This window comes from Prenolepis imparis, unplaced genomic scaffold (genome assembly GCF_030444845.1).
Source record: "Prenolepis imparis isolate NDT839.2.m4 unplaced genomic scaffold, iyPreImpa1.0 SCAF_1, whole genome shotgun sequence".
Taxonomy (NCBI): domain Eukaryota; kingdom Metazoa; phylum Arthropoda; class Insecta; order Hymenoptera; family Formicidae; genus Prenolepis; species Prenolepis imparis.
The window spans coordinates 7,334,409-7,354,525 of record NW_028141159.1 but is presented as its reverse complement, the minus strand read 5'-3'; the positions used below and the strand labels follow the sequence as shown (position 1 = coordinate 7,354,525).

Below are 20,117 nucleotides of genomic sequence, written 5' to 3'. Positions count from 1 at the left end.
TTCGCAGCAGACACGTGCTGCTGCGGAATGTCTCGCCGTATGACTTCTAATAGTTTGCGTGTCACGTTTTGCGAACAATCGATCTTGTTAAAGTTTGGATTATTGGCATTTATTTAGCATTTGAAATATATTTTACACACAATATCATTAAAATCAATTCATATATATTGCATACATCGATATTTTTTTTCTATAATCTCCCTTTCTATGTTAAATGCGTTCTTCGCGCATTCTGAAAACCGTTTAAATGTTTCATTGATTTGATTATTGTCTGTTTTATTGAAACTTTTTCATTTGCATTTTTTCATATGCATTTTCTATACTGCAATGACATTATAATACACGAATTTTATTGACATTTGATGCTCGATGAATAATGTACACAATTGTGCCCTCAATGAATATTAACTATTATAGTTAATATTAGTAAATATTAATTATTCCCCAACATCATGAATGTCTATCGATTTATAAAGTATCGTATTATCTAATGTTATATTTTAGAGCTACTGAATAAAATTATTGCAAAGGCAGCAATAGCTTTTGCATTATAAATATTTAAAAATGAAGACTTTCCCGTTTCTTGGCATCTAATTTACTTATGAGATTGAATCCTTTAGTCAATTTTAAGTAGTATATTCTACTTTAATTGGATTTTAGAGGCTTCGCTCCATAATAATAATTTTGAGAGAGAGATTAACATTGAAAAAAAATTTCTTATCAAAGGTTAAAGAAAAATGATTCCGTTTCGATTAAAAATTCTATAGAGAATAGAACAAAAAACGGCAAGACTATATGCTATTATCGTAGGTCTTGTATCATTTATTAGAAATTGTAGTATTTTTGCGTAAATATTAATTTTATTCTTTTTGAACGCGGGCTATTTTTTGCATGACAGAAAACAGTCGACGGATACGGCACAAGTTTTGAAATCGTCGGTGAACAGACAAGCCGTCATTTCCATTTCCTTTTTTTAGTTTCAAAAAAATAGAATCAATTTGCAGGATTAGAATGGCTTGTGTACAGATGATTCTCTATTCGCAGAACGAACTAACTTGATTGACTTTTCACTCGATTACATTTGCAATTTTCGTTTGCAAATATTGATATAGCTTAAAATGTCTTCAGAAATACGACGCGACGCGTTCTTTAATCTCAAGCATTTCGTGGTGAGATTGAAATAGACTTTTTTTCATAGAAATAGATTCTTTTAAATTGTTTGATATCACCTACAAAATTAAGCATTTTCAAACTAAGTTTTTATATTTATAATTAATGTGATATATTTAACATTAAAACTTTAATGCAGGTCAATTACTTTTTTAATCAATAACGCAAGAGAAAGTATATACTATGTCATTTTTAAATACAAATCTAAGTTAATATACATATATACATGTTATACATGTTATATATGTTATATCCTTATTAATTCTTAAATCTTCATAATGGTATATTAAATAAACAATCGTGATTGATAAATTAATTTCCCTCTCTGCCTATGTATTTATCTAGAATATTTGTGGTGCAACCTGTATCCCACGCTACAAATTAATCTTTCTAACGGTATGAATTATTGCATCTCAGTTAAAGTATATATGGTACCATTTCTTACATATTCGCGCGCTTTAAGGACCATTTCAAAGAGAATTTGAATGCCAATATAAAAGTTTACGGTCGACATAGCGTCCCGCTCGTGCCGCCTTATAACATCTCGCACCAGCGTTCGCAAAACTTTTCTATTCGGCGATCTCCTCGTCGTCACGTACCGATTTTGCATTCTCTTAAAGATATAATTCACATTTCGATACGGTCGCCCTTTTATTCGGTAAAGAGCCCAGCGATAAAGGAGGCGCGGTTGAGTTATGTGTTCGCCCATCTGGCGACTAGCCAGCTGTTTACCGTCTGCTTTTTCTTTTCTGCCACTCTAATAATACGCGAAAGTCGGAACAAATCAATTTCAGTGCAAATCGATATCATATGCAGTGTGAATTTATATTTCTGTAAATTTTTTGCTGCAAGAAAAATGCTTTCACGTTCTTTCCTCTTTGCGTAAATTACATGATTTATAATTACAAGAGATGATCTTTTTTTGAATCTCGGGATTTTTATTTTTAAATTATACGATGAAAATTAATCATACTGGGTTAAAAACGAATCAGTACGTATATGAGATCGTTGTGTTACAATTTAGATCTGTTTCTCGTGATAGAATTAAAGTCATAATATCTATAAAGGAGATATAATTACGCGCGTAATATCTCGTAACCCGTTTTCACCGCGGAAAGTGTCGAGTTTTCATTACGATTATCCTCGTAATTTTCTCCGCTAGCAAAAGAAGTACGTGTAGCGCGCAAGTGTCAAGTTTTCATTACGATTATCGGAAGTACTTCGTGCTCTCTTGCAGTCGTGGCGAAAATAAAAGTAAAACGTAGGTCGCACGATTCCGTAGGAAAAACTTTCCTTGCGAGCGCTTCAATGAAAGTGTACGGGAATGGAATTTTGCCGGCGTCACATATATGTACGCGCGCGTTCGTAGCTCGGTATTTTTCTCCAGCACTGATTTATTTACGAGGCGGTCGGCTGAAATCTCGTGTGCAGGGAGGTTATTAAGAAACTCGATTCCCATCGAAGTTTATGGGCTTCGTGAGACGTGCAGTGATATACGCGACGGTGAGGGGTTCAAGAGAGGACATCGTGGAAACCGGACACGCGAGCTTTATGTATTGAATTTTTTTTCGACGATCCCCTTCGATTCGGATCAATCGAGAGTGTTAAGATCCGTCCGTCCCGCGTTGACAAATTGTTAGTACGGAATTACAGTACAGAAATCGCGTGATGGATTATCGACGATTAATACATTCTTATCCGACCAATCGGTATTTATATATACATGTCTCGTTCGAAGAAATTCCATTTCAGAAGTATACATTTTCTACGATAAAATACTCAATCCTCAGTTGCGATTGGATTTAGAGATAAAAGAATAAATAGGGTATTTATTTAATTCCGATCGTAAAAAGCTGGACAACGTTTCATGCGCTACATGAAAGTATTTGTAGGAATTATTGCTTACTACTTAAAAATGAGATCTCGCTAAGTTTCATAATAATTCTGCTTTAGAATATACCGTTGACATCGTTTACAAATTTATTTGTTAAATTTTTTTTCGAAAGAGATATAATGCTTTGAATATATTATAATAGAAAATTGTTTTAGAGAAACTATTAAATATTACTATTGTAATGCAGCATTAAATTTACTGCTTACAATGCATTAAATATTATTATTTAATTTAATATATATATTATACACGAGATGTGTATAAGTTTCAGATTATTATTTCTGTGAAACTTGATTTTCTTGACATTGATAAATCTGGCGAAATTTGTTTAGTTTTGAAATGATGATGAAATCGATAAGACGCGAGTTAAATAACATTGAGTTAAATAACAAAAATGTATATATTAGATTGAGCATAAATGTAACTACGCAATATTCCAAGCTTTAATGTTTTGCAATCTCTTGAAAACAAGTACATAATATCGCAAAATCTTATGCTAAATGAGATTATTAAGCATATTGAGAAACTTGTTGATATAAATATAAATATATATATAGTGATTTATAAATCAATATATTTATTATTAATAATATAATATTAGAGCTAATTGTAATTAAAAATATAATTATATATAATTTGAATATAAAAATGCATATAATAAGAGCATAACAAGTTATACATAAAATATCACGTTAAATTTAAAAGATCATGTGTTTTAAAAAAACACACATTGAGAGTACAAGTTTGCTATGAGAAATGCATATTTATAAAATTCAAATTTTACGTTAAGTTTACGTTTTTTTTTACATAATTCTTTCACATGTATAGTTTTATAATCTAATCATGGTGTCAGTTAATTAAGATATTTGCAAATGTATTTATTTAGAACTGCACGCGGACATTCGATTAAGTGCTAATGCTGATAAATAAAAATATCATTACGTAAATCGCGATATATTCGATTAGAAATAATATTGTAGTCAAAGTCATAATTAAAAAATATCTTTCATAATCACTAGTTTATCAAATTATGAGAAGTAAAATATGGTAATACAAAGATCTGCACACGCGCATATACACATAACACATCTGAATTTATAATACAAACGTGGCGTTAATAAAAATTAATTCAATTTTATTAAATATTTGCAGTTTTATTAACGCCTTTATTAACTGAGTAAATGTTAGATAAAATGTTTCAATATACATAAAACACGCGCAGAGCATATTTAACATAATAATTTAACACACACTTTTCAAAATGTAATAAATAATAATAAATTAAATATTAGTTTTTTATTTTTTTATTTTTTTGTATATTATATTTCAATATTGCAATATACATATATCATTAAAATTACAATTAAATACAAATTAGACTTCCCAACAAATGTAAATCTTGATCAAGATTTTAATAACAATTTAAATTGTACAGTTAAAATAACAATTATTTATCACATATAAATGAATAAAAGTAATAAACTATTGCATAATTTATTGCACATTAAAATTTTATTTAAATGTGAATTTTGTTTAAATTTAATTTAAATGATGCAATGCATTATAATATATTCACTATAAGGAGTATATACATGTAGGTTGAAATTTTTTTGCGAACACATATCTAAATCGAGAAAAATTTTAAAACTCGAGGCACGTGTGTTTACGTTGCGTTTTATTTCGAGTGAATATGAAAACACGTGCAGATAGGGCGCTCCGAAACATTCATGCCGACTCACTTTAATATACCCGTATTAACTGTTAATCAGGTCGGGCATATAGCACTCCTCATTAGTAGCTTCTGATTACGCGGGCTACTTAAATCAGTGCGCAACAAAGCTTTCTAAATTGTTGTTTGAATATTGTATCACTTTTGCGAGTCAGGTGTTGTCAGGGAGGATTTAGTAACAAACGTATCGTACCAACATCGCGTCATATATAACCAAGGCCATGCATTATATCCGGTACGTTATGTTATGGTAACGGGGAGAGGGGTGCGTTGAACGTGCAAATTAAATTTCATCTCCATACCATTTGTAATATAACGGTGATCTGCTAACGCCGCAGCTTCCATCACTCCCCCCAACTTCTATCCTTATCAATAGATAATGCTTATTACCCGTGTAGTTTCGCGTCAGATGTATATATGCTGCTACCGGATACGCGCTACATCCTTGTTGTACACCCTAATCATTTCATCAAAATATTCGCAGCATATGACGTATTCGTGCGACAAATCTGTCCACATTATTGATATTTATTGTCGCTATCATTGGCGAGATCGATGATGTGGGGGAAAATTCTGGGGAAACATCTTTCATATATTAATAAAGATCTTTATAATGCATTGAAATCACATATAATATTGTGTATGATAGAAATGTATATCATTTGTGGAAAATTTTTAATTATTTTACTTTAATTATTTTACTTTAATTTAAAGCTTTCTTTTGAAATTATATTCTGCACATATATCGTGGATGTAACATCTTTTTTACGACATATTTCATATGATATCATTTTAAAGCTAATGAGTATACAGAGTATAATAATGATATACATTTAGCTATATATTGTTTAGCAATTAATGATACAATTGTGACAAGCAAGTTAAACATAATAATACTGTTAATTGTGACAAGCAAGTTAAACATAGAAAATAATAATGTTTGCATTACATCACGTCATGAACTAAATATATTATTCAATTATTTGATTCATAATTTGATAAAGATGGCTGTATCTCTGTATGTCTAAAGCAAAGTACCGTGATGAACGAAGGTCGGTAGGGAACCCGGACTGTTAACGAATGTCGAAATAAATCCAATTTTAAACTCAACTCAATTTTAAAATCATGATTGAATGAACGTGTTCCAGTAAATAACTTCGATGAAACGTTCTGCTATTAATCGAACTTGCAATCAAGACGAATTTGTTTAATCTAGAAGTGACTCCGGGCTGAGATTTAACTCTTTATGTTTGCGTAGAATATTGATCGAGCTCGAATGATAAGCGAAACGATTACGTAATTGCGAACGATAAATTAATTTTTTTACATAATTTTTTTCTAATATAAATTTTCTCTTTCTAATCCTTAGAGTTTACTTTTTTTAATTTGCTTGCAAATATTTCCGAAATTTAGAAACACGATAGGAGACGTCAAAGCATAAGTTTATTGAAAATTACATTATCAAAATTGACTTCCGGGAACTTTGATATTCACTTTGTACAGCGAAATGTGAAATGCGGTATTCCATACGCGTCTTGGTGCTTATCGGCATCAAAACGTGTGTACGAACAAAGGCAAATTAAAACGCTTCTAGAGTCGCTTTTCACGTTCGCTGTTGCTGGGAAATGCAAACTTTCTCCCGACAGCCTGAGAATTTAATAAAACGAATCGCTCACTCGGGAATAGTATAACGGTGTAACCTTAACCTCGGTCAAAATAGTGGGACGTGAAATTGCTGGAGTCGCGCGTCACCGGAGGCCGAATTACGTACTGCCTTTGCGGCCGCTTTGAAAGTTTCGGGGCGTCGCACGCTTCGAATGAAAATGGATGACCGGTCGCTTCGTGCAGCGCGACGTGCTCTTTTTTTTTTTTTTTCCTTTTTCTACCGTTGCTGCCGCTTGTTCTCGTCCTTTTACGTTCCATTTTTCCGCCGCTTTTTGCCTGACCAACTTTTGCACCTCTAGGGACCGCGCGAATTGCATAGCCATGCATATTCGGAACTTTCTGTCGGCGCGGCACCTTCGGCTCGTCCTTTCGTTAATAAAGAACGGCCCGTTTGGGACGTCGATTCCGACGGTAAAAACTGCCAAGTAATTTCCCGCATAGGCATATCAGATATCCGTTACGGCCTGTCTATATATTCGAGTAAAAAGAGAGATACGATTGATGCTCGCGATTTACCCGTTAGATAACATTTTATGTGGGCTGCAACGCTGCCGCGGAGCTTGTCGATACGACAATTGATTTTCTGCTAAAACCGATATTTAGTACAAGTCTAATGTGCATGTTCCAGCCTTAACTGCTTTAAATATATGCGCGCTTTGTCACGCGATAATTGAACATTCTACGACTTTCAATTACCTTCAATTTCCTTTCTTTACTTTTATTTTCAAACGAGGAGATTGAGAATTTGTCCGTTGAAATTTAAGGATTGTTTTACGGTTGGATACAATTAAGCCTTAAAAGAAACTTTTATAGCGAGAACAACACTCGCCTCGTAGAGTTTGTTTTAGCGAAATAAGAAATTGTTACATTCTATAGAATCGCAGCGTTTCTTAAATGCTTCATTCACTTGCTTTACAACGTTCGAAAAAATCTTTATTCTTCCCATGACTTTATTTGACAGTTTGTAATCAATTTCCAAGATTACTTATATTTGGATTTTTTGGGTATTATTTATCATGTTTAGAACTCTTCGATTTGCATATCGAAGCAGCTCTTACTATGTTAATATGGAAACTTTACTGGCATAAATCCCGCAGTCAGACCGCGTAAATGTGGACGGATGGTCGGACCGTCTGTCCAGCGGGGTCATAGTTTTCGCAGGAAACGTTCTGGATTAATCACGGTGGATTGTTTGAACAGACAATAGCAGTCACGGTAAACTCGAGGCGACGGTGAATAGGGTTCAAAGCGGCAGGGTACGAAACATTTCGGGAACGTCGCCGTTGCGCTAATTAGTGGACCATCCGCAGATGAGCTTAATATTCCATTTCCGCAAAGAACGGAATTTCCACGGCCGCGTTTTGCATTTCCTGCTGCGCAGGATATCGGGTTTGCGCTCGTTGCCTTTCTTCGCCGAGAATTCGCCGGTCCGTTGTTGAATCTGCCCGCTTTTCCAACAACGCCGATCTTGATTGCGAAAAATTACACCATTCTTGTAAACTTTGGCGACGGGACTGTGACGGAATAATATTTCATGAATATTTCACGTGCGACGTATTATCAAAAAATGAGATTGTGAATTGCTTGGTGCTCCCGAATGCAACCTAAATATAAGAACGTAAATAATTTTTCTTCGAAACACTTGAAGAGTGCATAACATTTATTCCTGTAATTGAAATAAAATTTTAATGAAATAGAGTCGAGAATTATAAATATTGTTCTTGTACTTTTCTAAAGTTCGCGAATGCATACATATTGTACGGTGCTTGAGGAAAAAAATATAATTAAATTTTAAATAAATTTTTATCTCTTTTTATAAAGCCTATAAGATATTTCATGATATTTTTATTTTTAATTAGGTTTCATGATTGATGCTCAACTTGCGGAAATTATTGAATTTATTATCCAGTTCACGTATACAATCGCGATTCCCGCTCCCATTATTTATACCGTCCATCATCTTGCTCTATAAAATAGTATTCTCCTGGAAGTATTTGCATGTCGACATTTTCCCGATATACAGTTTCTTGGCGGTGCACCAAGCGTGACCCCTTAGACAACGTCATTCTCGTTCTGACAAGTGTTGTAATTCTGGCGCTCTCGACGAAGTTTGGAAACGAGGGGGGTTGTTGACGATGGACGCGTTGAAGGAAGAGAAACGAACAGAAAAGAGTACGCAGAGATTGCTCGCGAGCGGGAGATTTCCGATGGTAGATCCAGCACGTCCAACGAGAATCCGGAGCGAAGTGGCCTCAGAAGTAAACCAATCTGGTCGGAGCTTTACGTCGCTTTCGTTCTTCGGCAAAAGTTCCTTTTTCATACTACGGATGGTTTCGTGTACGCGAGAACGTCGATGTAAGCGAACAATGTTCGTTGAGAGTCGGGTGGGATGAATGAAGAGACAAGTGCCTATCGATATTTCCCCAATTCACACGTGCACATATGCGCTACCCCTTATAAGACAACTTAAGCCTCGATCGAACAAAACAGGATTTCTTTTTCCTTGTTAATTGTGACGTAAATCAGCCTTCAAGGAGACGCATGTACACTTTATTGCTCTGAAAATTGGGGATTTTCGAATTGATAGATGGCCAAACAGATATATTAAGCTCGGAAGAATGTTATTTTTTTTGTCATAGTATTTCTGTAGATCGTCGACTTTTTTTCTAGTATTGGTTAATGTTATATGTAATTTAGCTTGTTTTTGTTTTCTCACAATTTTCTATATCGTTTTTTTTTTTTTCACTTTAGGTAGGTAAATATATATTTCAATCAAAGATAAATATACATATATTTATATTTAGTATTTAATATTTCGAATAAATTATTTAGTAGTGAATATTTCAATTGCGCAATAATAATTTTTCCTATAAAAAGTTAAATGATCGAAAATATTAGGTGCTCTTTAATTAAACTTGGATTATCACGTTGATAGGGATGGTAGCGAATTGCCAGGTGATTTTACAATATCAGGTAGACGTTCATTGGGGAATTAAAACTCGAATTGCCTCATTTGGTTTAAACGTATCAATATTTATGAACAAATGACTCGATATGGTTAGGGGAAAGCGAATGTTCGTACGATGAAGCGGATTTGGCGGATTAGCGCGAGACGAAAATAATGATCAGTTTTCATCGCGATGCCACTGCCTTATTAATTTGCCTATAATGAATGATCGATTTAGAACGAAATCGAAATCAGGAGCCGCGATGTCGCTACCGATGCGGTTGCCTTAACGCAAATATTTATCTCAATCGTATACGAGTCACGAGAGGACTTACAATTAGATTAAACTATTAATTATTCAGGGGTTTGACACGGGATGGCGTTTAGCATAAAGTCTATAAATACGATTAAATAATATTTTCGATGTTGTTCATTTGGTTTACCAGTGATCACCAGAAAATGAATTACATTTCGTGTGTATGTATGTATGTTTGTGTGTGTGTTTGTGATTATATTATTTTAATTTATTTCACTCCGAAGATCAACGCATTCATTAATATTGTCCACTAAAAATATTATAGAGAATTGTAAATGATCTCTTCTTATTATATACAAGAAATGATAATGAATCATATTATCGATGGTAAATTATTTAATTGAAGAAGTCTCAAATTTTTTTGCATAATGAGATACACGTGTTGACTTAATGATATTTATCCAAGAAATTTCTTTGACACGGATTTGTTCATTCAAAAAATTTAGAAAGTTTTGCGTCTGGTAACTCGTATATAAATTAAATTTACATTTCTTATAGTTTACACATTGCCAGCGCTATCAAAGCATTTTATGGTACAAAACATAAAATATACTTTTAAAGAATTTTTGTTATACTATACATCATACTAGGTTTAACCTGATATTTATTGGAGCTTGTCCATTGTCGAAAGCTCCAAAGTCAAAGTTCGTTGAGCACCATAATGCGTAGATAGTTGTCCATAGGGTTACAGCCAGAAAATTGGGAGAATTATAAGCGAATCATACAACAGAGGGTCCATTGTTATATGCGAAATTGCGTTGAAAATTATTCGAGTAATTTCACAGTTTCGAAAAAGGACGAAAGACAGTAATCTTAACGATAAATAATGCAATAAAATGTAACGCAATGAAGTTCATCTTAAGCGAATAGAACTGTTATTATTTGAAAGAGAGAAAGACAGAGGGAGGGAGAGAGGGAGAAAGTTTTCTCTTTTCAGAGGATTTCTTGTAACATTTCATGTTGTGTCTATGATTGCATTCCTGATCACGATTGTATTAGTTATGCCATCAGCTGTAAGGAAATTCATGTCAGAAGCTCATTGTGTTTGTGGAATCACTGGCGAATGGCAAGTAAGGAGATTAGAACACAACCGACTCGATCGATTCGATGAGATTCACTCGGGATGCGTTTCACGGCACGTCTTCTCGGACGAGGTCGGAGGGCAATCTCTGATATCTGCTAGGGACTGTGTCGGAGAGGGACACACCACGCCGCTTGATTTTACAACTCGAAAAGTTGTCCGCGAAACTTTCCGCTGAAGAGTTTGGAGTTTACCGCTTCTTGTGCAAATAACGTTTCGTACGCTAAACTTATTCCGCGAGGTAGGACGCCGGTCCGCGCGCGGGTGAAAGTTTTGCGTTTCTACCGTCTATTCTCTTTTGATATAAGGCATTTCCACATTCGCGCCAAATATACACACCCGATACTTTATATTGCGTGACATAACTAGCGAATTTAAAAAAAAAAAATTTTTTTTTTTTTAAATAAAAGAAAATTATTTAAATATAATTTTATGTTTCGTCTATACTTTCTTTTATATCTAATTTATTTTGAATTATTTTAAGAATGGCACAAGTATTTTGCAATTTATTAAAAGAATGTATAAAATAATTCAGCATTATAAAACTTAAATATGCAGCCAATTTTCAGCCTATAATAACATTAAATTTCAATTTATGTTACGTATATGAACTAAAATTCAAAATCAGATATATAATTTTTAATGTTTTAAATTACTTATAATATTAATAATATATTATTTACTAAAATTTACTTGTTATTAACGAATTTATTACAATCGTGTCACGTTAAAACCCTTTTTGAACACACACAGGAAGATGAATTTGATCCTTGATTTCTTTTTTGTTATAATAACTTTGAAGAATAACTTATCATTTTCCTTTACTTTGAAAGTTTAAAAATGCGCGACAAGAAATATTTTATAAAGCTTATCGCAAATCCATTTCTCGCGTTACTTATAACGGCATTGAATAATTGCCTTGGATTGTGCATAAATACAAACGCGACATTGCGTCAGGCATATTAACTCGTAAGCACGAACGGCAATTACACAGCAGCCGTATGGCTTCTATGCAAAAACTGTTTCTCTCGCAACAACGCCGACAGTGTTGGTGATACCTTTAAATGCAGCGTTTCTGTAACGAACGTGAGTTGTTCTAATTACAACCGCAAAGTATACCGCGCAAACAAAAGTGCTCCTCTTGTGTCGCTTTTTCCTAGCCGCCTCGTTATTACTAAATGCATTCACAATGCGGCATTAATTAAAAGGTTAGTTTCTGCAACTTGTATCCTGCTGTATGCACGCTGAAACTTTTCCAATTAAAATTTTAGAGTAGTCATAAGAATTCAGCGGTGAACGCAGAACTCTCTTTAATATAATCGAAGCTGGATGGGTATTTTTCATAATGTCAAAAAATTAATGCATTTGAATCGAAAGTGCTAAAGTTGGGAATCGATGTAAATTATGGATCATTAACGTGATATTCATATATCATTCAGATAATAGAGGAGAAGAGATGCATAAATTATAGCATTAAATATTGATTATTCTCTGCCAGAGTCTGTATTTCGAAGCGCAATTATTTGGTCCGCAACATCCGGCTCAATTGATTTCACTTCTATTATGTATTATCTTATTATCGAAACTGAATATAAAGGGCATCAAAAGTTAACTAATCTTTAACTCTAAGAATATAAAGGCTCGATATATATCAAATATAAATCGGGAATAGATAGGCTACTCGAGCCGTACGCGGATGTCGGTGCGTCGATTCCAACGAAAATTAATCTTTAACTGTTCGCACGAATCAAATAAATATTAAACGATAAGATTTTTATTAATTAACTTATATTTTTTTATATGATTTTTTTTATGACTCATGCTTGTTTTAAGCTTCTTATACAATATGTTATACAAGTTGTTTTATAAACATTTGTGATTAAATCGCGTATTGTTGAGTGAATCTTTTAATTCTATGATATAATGCACGAAATTTTTCTACCTGCAAAACAGTTTGGATATAAATAAAATAAAGCAGTATAAAAATTGTTAAATTTATGACATTAAATACCTTAGCAAGGCTTTGCTTGACTATGAAATAGATTATTAACTGTGCCACAATGATTGAAATTTCTTGCGATATAAATATTATTCTTAAGAAATATCACGATGCCTAGTTTTAATAATTTTTTTTATTGAGTTTTTTTTATTTGTAATAATTATGTTATATTTGAGCCATTGCATAAATGCATTGAAAATACAATATTCGCGATCTTTTAACATTTTAAGAATATCTCTGAAATTTATTATTTTAATAATTATTTAATAATAATTTATTATGAGGGTTTGAAAGAAATTTAATTAATATAGGATTATAAAATTCTTACATTATTAATTATAGTTGATTTCTGATATTATGTTCTTATTGATATTTGAAATAAAAAGTAACGTGATAATGTAATTAGAATGCAAATCATTGACATGTACAGTGCTCATAGAAACAAATGTTACTCTAATGAGAGTGAGAAAAATATACGTTCAAGTTAGTTATAAATCATGCTGGATTTTCGCAACTATAACTCATGATCGCCACGAACACACAGCTGGTTACTTTCTGAAGGTATCTCCGAGTGCAAATAGAAAAATACGATATTGCGTGCATTTCCGTTACCGTCTTCCCGTCATAAAATTTAAACTGTTTCGTGTCAATAAAAATTCCGCGGGCTACATTAAACGATATGTACTTCAATAAACTCACTACATTTCCTGCACCTGTGAAGTTTATCGAACTTTTCAATGTATCCTTATAGCTTTCGAATGTTTCAGGACATAGAGTCGCTTGCGAATTCTTATTCGTCTCGTTTTAAAAATAAATATATTTGTTGATCATTCAATATATAGAGCTCTTACAGTGTAAAATTTGCAATATAACATACTCTGACAAAAGATCAGCGCATAATTCTAATTACGACGAAACTTGTTTAAATATTAAAAATTCGTGAATAACTTTGCGCGGTGGCAAACATAACGCGTGACATTTTAAAAATCATATGATAACAGAAGACTCTTGCATATACACGGTGCATTCGGCGAGATGTAAGATTGTGTTCCCTGTAAGACGTAAGTTTAACGTACATCGATCACGTACGTGTTACCGCAGCCGTATTCGTGTATACGCGTGAAACGTATTCACGTTGACAACCGTAATTTGTCTCGAGGAAGCGACTCGACTCGTCAGTTAGCGGGTAATACAATGCACATGTACGTAAGGCAGCCGGGCGTATGCGGTATGCACACAATGCATGCAGGTGCTGCGTACGAGCGTCTTAATAGCGACTTACTTAGAGCCCCGCTAAATGATAGCTGAACCTTGATACGTCTCAAAGGACGTGCGCTCGGTATCCTCGCGCCATCAGTCTCGGCGCGCAACAACAGGCTCATCACCCGTTTGCCGTGATCTAGGTGAGCTTCTATCTCGGAATGCACGGGGTTGATGGTAGCGGAGTGATGTTGTGGTATAATACATACACACACATACATACACGTGGTACACAAGCAACGATCGACGGCACGTAACCTGCGCGAATTTGAGATCCTGAATTCGAATCGACTGGTTGGTTCCCTTGGTTGGCCGCTTGTTCGTCTAATCAGATCGGGTTTGTAGGCGGGGCACGAACCGAGAGACCTCCACAGGCTGGAAAATCGAGGGTGCACAGAATATATATATGTATATATATCTGGTGACCTGAGCTACACTATCGGAACAAAAGCTCGCTTGTAGCTATCACGGATGTGGATTGACTAGAAGTTGTTCTTTTTTCGGCGGATGTTGGGTGGTATTTTCGCGTATGGAAAACGCCAAATAAAGTTCCAATCGGATTCACGACAGTAGTCGACTCGCTACTACATAATATCGATCTGTGCTCCGAAGCAAGAGCCGCGAGCTGTACGAATATATTTTTAAGCTTTATATATTTATCGAGAAATGCTTGTGTAAAGAATATTCTGTTCGGTCCGTTTGGACATCCGCGAAATAACGTCTCGCTGAAAATATCGCGATCTGATTTTTTAATTTGATTTTGAATTATTTAATGTAGTTTATGAAGTTTATACGTTATATGTATTATATAAACTATACATATATACATTAGTAATAAATGCATTCAGCGATTTTAATATTAAATTAGGGAACCCGATCGAGAGGAATAAACACGATATATCGCGAACATATGTCTTATAATAAAGTCTGAACTTAGAGCTTTATTGCGTAACCGTTATATAGTATGATTGCGCTTAACCTTATAGTACCTTCCATTAAGAATAATTAAGAGCAGTGAAACTAAACGCGCAATTATCGTTATTTTTTTACGATAAAATATTGCTTTTATATATGTATTATGAAATATATATTATAATCGTAATAATTCTCTCTAAAGTATCGTTGATTTTGTAACTTAAAACGATGTTTTCATCTCGCGTAAGATAGCATATATTTTTATTATTTTATGTTTCGGAAACGATGTTGCAATTCATCGTTAATAATTTGAACGTAATGTAATAATGCTGGGAGAAATGTTGATTAGTGAAAGCGAGGTTTTTCAACGTCATCGATGATTGACTTGTGTGCTGGACGAAATCTGGCACGCGGACGAACGATTCCGAATTTCAACGCGCGTTAATTGTTTGACCGTGAGTAATTGATGATCAACGTATTTCGCAAAAAAATTTATTACCGAATATATATCTGTACAGCAAACATATTTTTTGTTCCATTCGTTATAAAAATATATGCATGGAAAATCTTTTATATATAATGTATATATTTAAATTACGATAATAATTGTAGAGTTACGGTATTTTATATATTTTCACATTTCGTTTTTTACAATTCGATTGTGCGTTTCAAGTTGAAATATTGATACGGAATATACATTTAGTAGAGTATCGGCCGTCGTCGCGAACGCGAATCGATCTTTGGTGCCGTACATTAGACCGTCGTTTAAGTATTCCTAAGCGGGGAGGCTACGCGCCTCGTTCGTGCCGAGAATCTCGAGCCGGGTGCTATCAGACCATTTTGAAGCCGGTACTGCATACCGATAGCCTGACAACCCAGTGGCTTACATATTGGCGGGAAACGTACTCGGTTTAGGCCGCCGTGCGCGGTTTCTTTGCGAATTACAATCACTCGACTGTGATTTTACTGTCTGGAATTTTATTTCGCACACGGGATTCAGCGCGAATCCGATCACGTGAACCCGCCTCTTCCAAGAGAGCTTGGCTTTGCTCCGGTGTAATCGAAAGTCTCGTTACATTACGCGGACGACGTAAGACGATTTCCACTATTGATTTTATTGTTTCGAAAGATTGGTCGTGTCGTAAAGCGAATGTGCACCCTTCACCGTGTCTCGAAACGGCTATGGATCCTGTCCCCATACGGCTTTCATTTCACTTCTTTGGATGATATCGACATCCGTGAAAGCTCGCGAGAGAACTGTGTTGCTTACCACTAGTTTTAAATTTCCATCTGCCGATTTTCTGAATGAGAGAAAGCGATTCGATTGGTATCTCCCTCGCGAAGCGTGTATTGCATTTCATTTATATATCATCCCCGAAATATGCGCTATTCAAATTCGACTAAATAAATAATGTAAATGAGAGAATAATGTTTGATGATAATTTATATATGTATACACGAGAGTTTCCATTGACTTGTTTCAATTTATTTCGATACAAGAGAATATAATTAGAGATAGATTTATGTAAGGATTACCTTTTTTAAACAACTGTCATAAAAAAATTGTAAAGACGTTTTCATCGTAATTTGTTTACTGCATATATATATATACAATTAAATGTTTTAGTAATTTTTTATTTATTCTCTTCATTATATTAAAATTTATTATATTAATTATTTCGTTCATTATATTAAAGTTTAAATATAAATTTCCTACAATTTTTTAAACGTCATCTTTTATACGTCACGGAATCTATCAGTCGTTTCGCTAATTAATTCTCTTTTATGTTCAACGTTAATGCAAGGCATAACATTATGTTGCTTCCGCACTTATTTAAATCCATGCGTAGCACCGGATAAGTACATAGCAATAGGAGATGGATACGAATGCATCGGTGTGTATTGGCACGGTACATATAGCATTGTTACTGAAGTATCAATAACCCAACCGTAACGCAAACCACGTGTTCAGTCGATAAATTGTTCAGTTACTGTAAACATTAAAGAGTTTACGACATACATATATGCGAATTCGTGTGCAGATTGCAGGTACTTTACGTCTACCACGTGCATAATAATTACGCAAATGTGGTAATAATGTTACGTGTCGAACTGTAAACCAAGCGATGTTCGGAAATTAGCGGATGCGCGAATGGTAAATGCAGATATTTGCTATGGTAGGATACACTAAATGCAGGTGTTTAATAGTATAGTCGATAAAATGTTGAGAATTCTCCTCTGGAGTCGTTAAACTAATGAACAGAACTTGGTACGAAAAGTAATTTTTTATGCTCTTTAAGGACAAAACAAACGGATCTTAATTTTTGCAGTTAAGTTTTTTTTTCTCTAATTAAAGAATCTTACTTTTTGTCATTCTTTTTAATAAAGAAAAATAAATATGTTAATTAAAAAGATAGGAATGATAAATAATAGAAATCGGAGAGAGAGAGAGAAAGAGAGATGAATTATTACGTAAGATCTGTTTAATATCAGGATAATTCCTCGAGTTTTGTGAATCAAAACTTTTGGCATTAAAATGTTCTATTAATACAGCTTAAGATAACTTCGCTGTTTTTCTTAGATGCAATAATAATAAGTACGGGAAGAAGCGTTATGAAAGATCTCTGTGAAACTAAGCGCTGAGGTACGTGTACAAGAGCTGAATCTTGAAAAAGTAACAACATGATGAGAGATTAAAGTTGCCCAACACTATTGATCTCCTAATGTACGAGAAGATTTCCTCGTTCCATGCTGCAGAAGTCATGAATATTATATCGTACTTTTCAGAATCTTTCTAGAAGTGCTCTTCGTATTATTTCTTTTATGCAGAGTACTAATCGCGGATTTCGTCGATAACAAGCGAGAATAATATTGCAAATAGAAAGAAGAGAAAGTAATATTAAATTTAATTACTCAACTATTCCACTGAAAATCTCTACAGAAAATTTGATGCATTTATATTTATATTTTTATTTTCCCAATCTTGAATTTTTTTATGTAAAATTGCTAATTTTGTATTAAATACTTTTTACTTGTTATGGATTAATTTTTTTATTGCATTATTATCAATGTAATAATATAATTAGATTTTTTTTATATAGGTTTTTTTTACAACGAAGCTAAAGAGACATTTTTGATTCAATATAAATTTGTATATGAATCATAATAATGTAAAAACTTATCACACCCAGATACAATATTAAAATAAACGAGAATTATAAAATAAAACAATGCAAAACATGCAAAACAATCGCGAATTTTTAGTTGTCGTGATATCAAAGCGATTGGTTCACAATTATGAGATTCGACAGTTGCAAATTGATCTCTATTTTCTATAGAAAGATATATTTCATTGGGTTTGTTACCGCGATTGTAGCATGGTTTCACTAAAAGCAGTCGAAATAATAAATTGATATTAATGATCGCGAGTATCAATTGATATTTATAGCAATTGAATTTCCAGTTTAAAATAGTCAGATTTACGATAACGTTCGTGTAAAGATTCTTTCCGTTCACTTTCTACGTTTGAGAATGATCTCTCTTATGCTTTCAATTTAGCAATTTTGCTTCCTTGCCCGGGCGAAATGACCATTCGAGACCCTTCCGTTTTTCACCGTTCTTTCTTTCCCTCGACAGTCAAGATTAGAGTGACGAAGGAATCCATTTTGCTCACGAGAACCATCGATCGCGGGAATTGAGAGGATTAATCTTAACGACGCATCTATCGTTCTTAGTTGTGCCTTTTTTCCGTTCATGAATTAGGATGTCACTGTTTTGGGGCGATGATAGATGATTGTTATAGAGATGTCAATTTACATGGTTGTGCGTGTCTTTGTGTGATATATAATATAATTGAGACAAGTTTCATGCAATGTTTTTCAACGCGACAGAATGGAATAACAAATATTTATTTATTTCTTTCTTTATACAAAACACATATAACAAAAAATAATGAAATAGTGTCTTACATGCGGAAAATTAATTGGCGAAGAAAATTTAATATTCAGATTGTCAAAGAATATAAGCTTATTCGATTAATATTGTAAATATTTATTTTTATATATAAAGTTTTTTTAATAAATTTTTATTTACATTGCGATTTCCAATTAAAAAAACCAATTTAATCTCTACTTTCTAATATGAAATGTTTTATAGTGATTATATTGTTTGCTGTATACTGATGTAGTTCGTGACAGCTTGCAAAGAAAACGATTATAGAAAATTCTTGTTTTTCTTTTTCGTGCAATTATTTCTTTTTAATAATTTTATTTTGTTTTCAATTTTTGAATTGTAAGATCATGCTTTTTATTCCTTTATTATAAAGATTATAAGATATTATAAGACATTATAAAGATCACTTATGGTTACATATATATATATATCTATAAAATATATATCTATAAAAAGATACGATAATTTTTTGTTATACAAACAATATTTTATTATAGAGTCGCGTTATCTGTAATTATAGTAACGTCTATAAACTTTATGATGTTGGGAACTCATTATAAAGACATTATCAACCATCGTAAATTGTATGAAATGACACGTATAATAGCTCTCGTGTTTGCCAATTTTTATTTGACACCGTACCGACAGACAAGTTCGATAAACGTGTGTTTATACAGAAATAATTTTCGAGGTCTAGTTGAGCGTCATCTATATTATAGTATGGTTTCGTTTGATATAAATTGCCTCTGAAACGTGATAAAATATACGATTATCTTTTTTAGAAGCTTTTATGATCATATACATCATAGACTGCAGTGTATGATAGGGATGACCCTATATAAGTATGGTGTAAAGCTATATATTTTCAGAACTATCGGTATAGAGAAAAATAAAAAGTGAATTATCCACCGCAACAGATATATAACGAATAAAATGTTTTGAATGTGTATATATGTGTGTATATATATAGAATAAATATATACGTGTGTGTAAAAATAATAATAGAAGCGTAGTATATACTATAGAGAAAGAAATACATTTCTGTCTTTTTTTTTATATAGAATATATAATTATTTTAAAAAAAGTATAATTAGTAATTATTATTAATTCTGTATTATTCTATATATAAAAAAATTGTAAAAAATGAGTCATTTTCTAATCAGGAATATTTATGTAGATATTTTAGTATG

General features: G+C 33.1%; 1 protein-coding gene across 1 annotated transcript in view; it reads left to right on the top strand.

The window, feature by feature from the left end:
- Positions 1–20,117, top strand: part of Invadolysin (leishmanolysin-like peptidase, invadolysin) — a 256,032-nt gene that overhangs the window by 6,149 nt on the left and 229,766 nt on the right. The gene's annotated exons all lie outside the window — the stretch shown is intronic.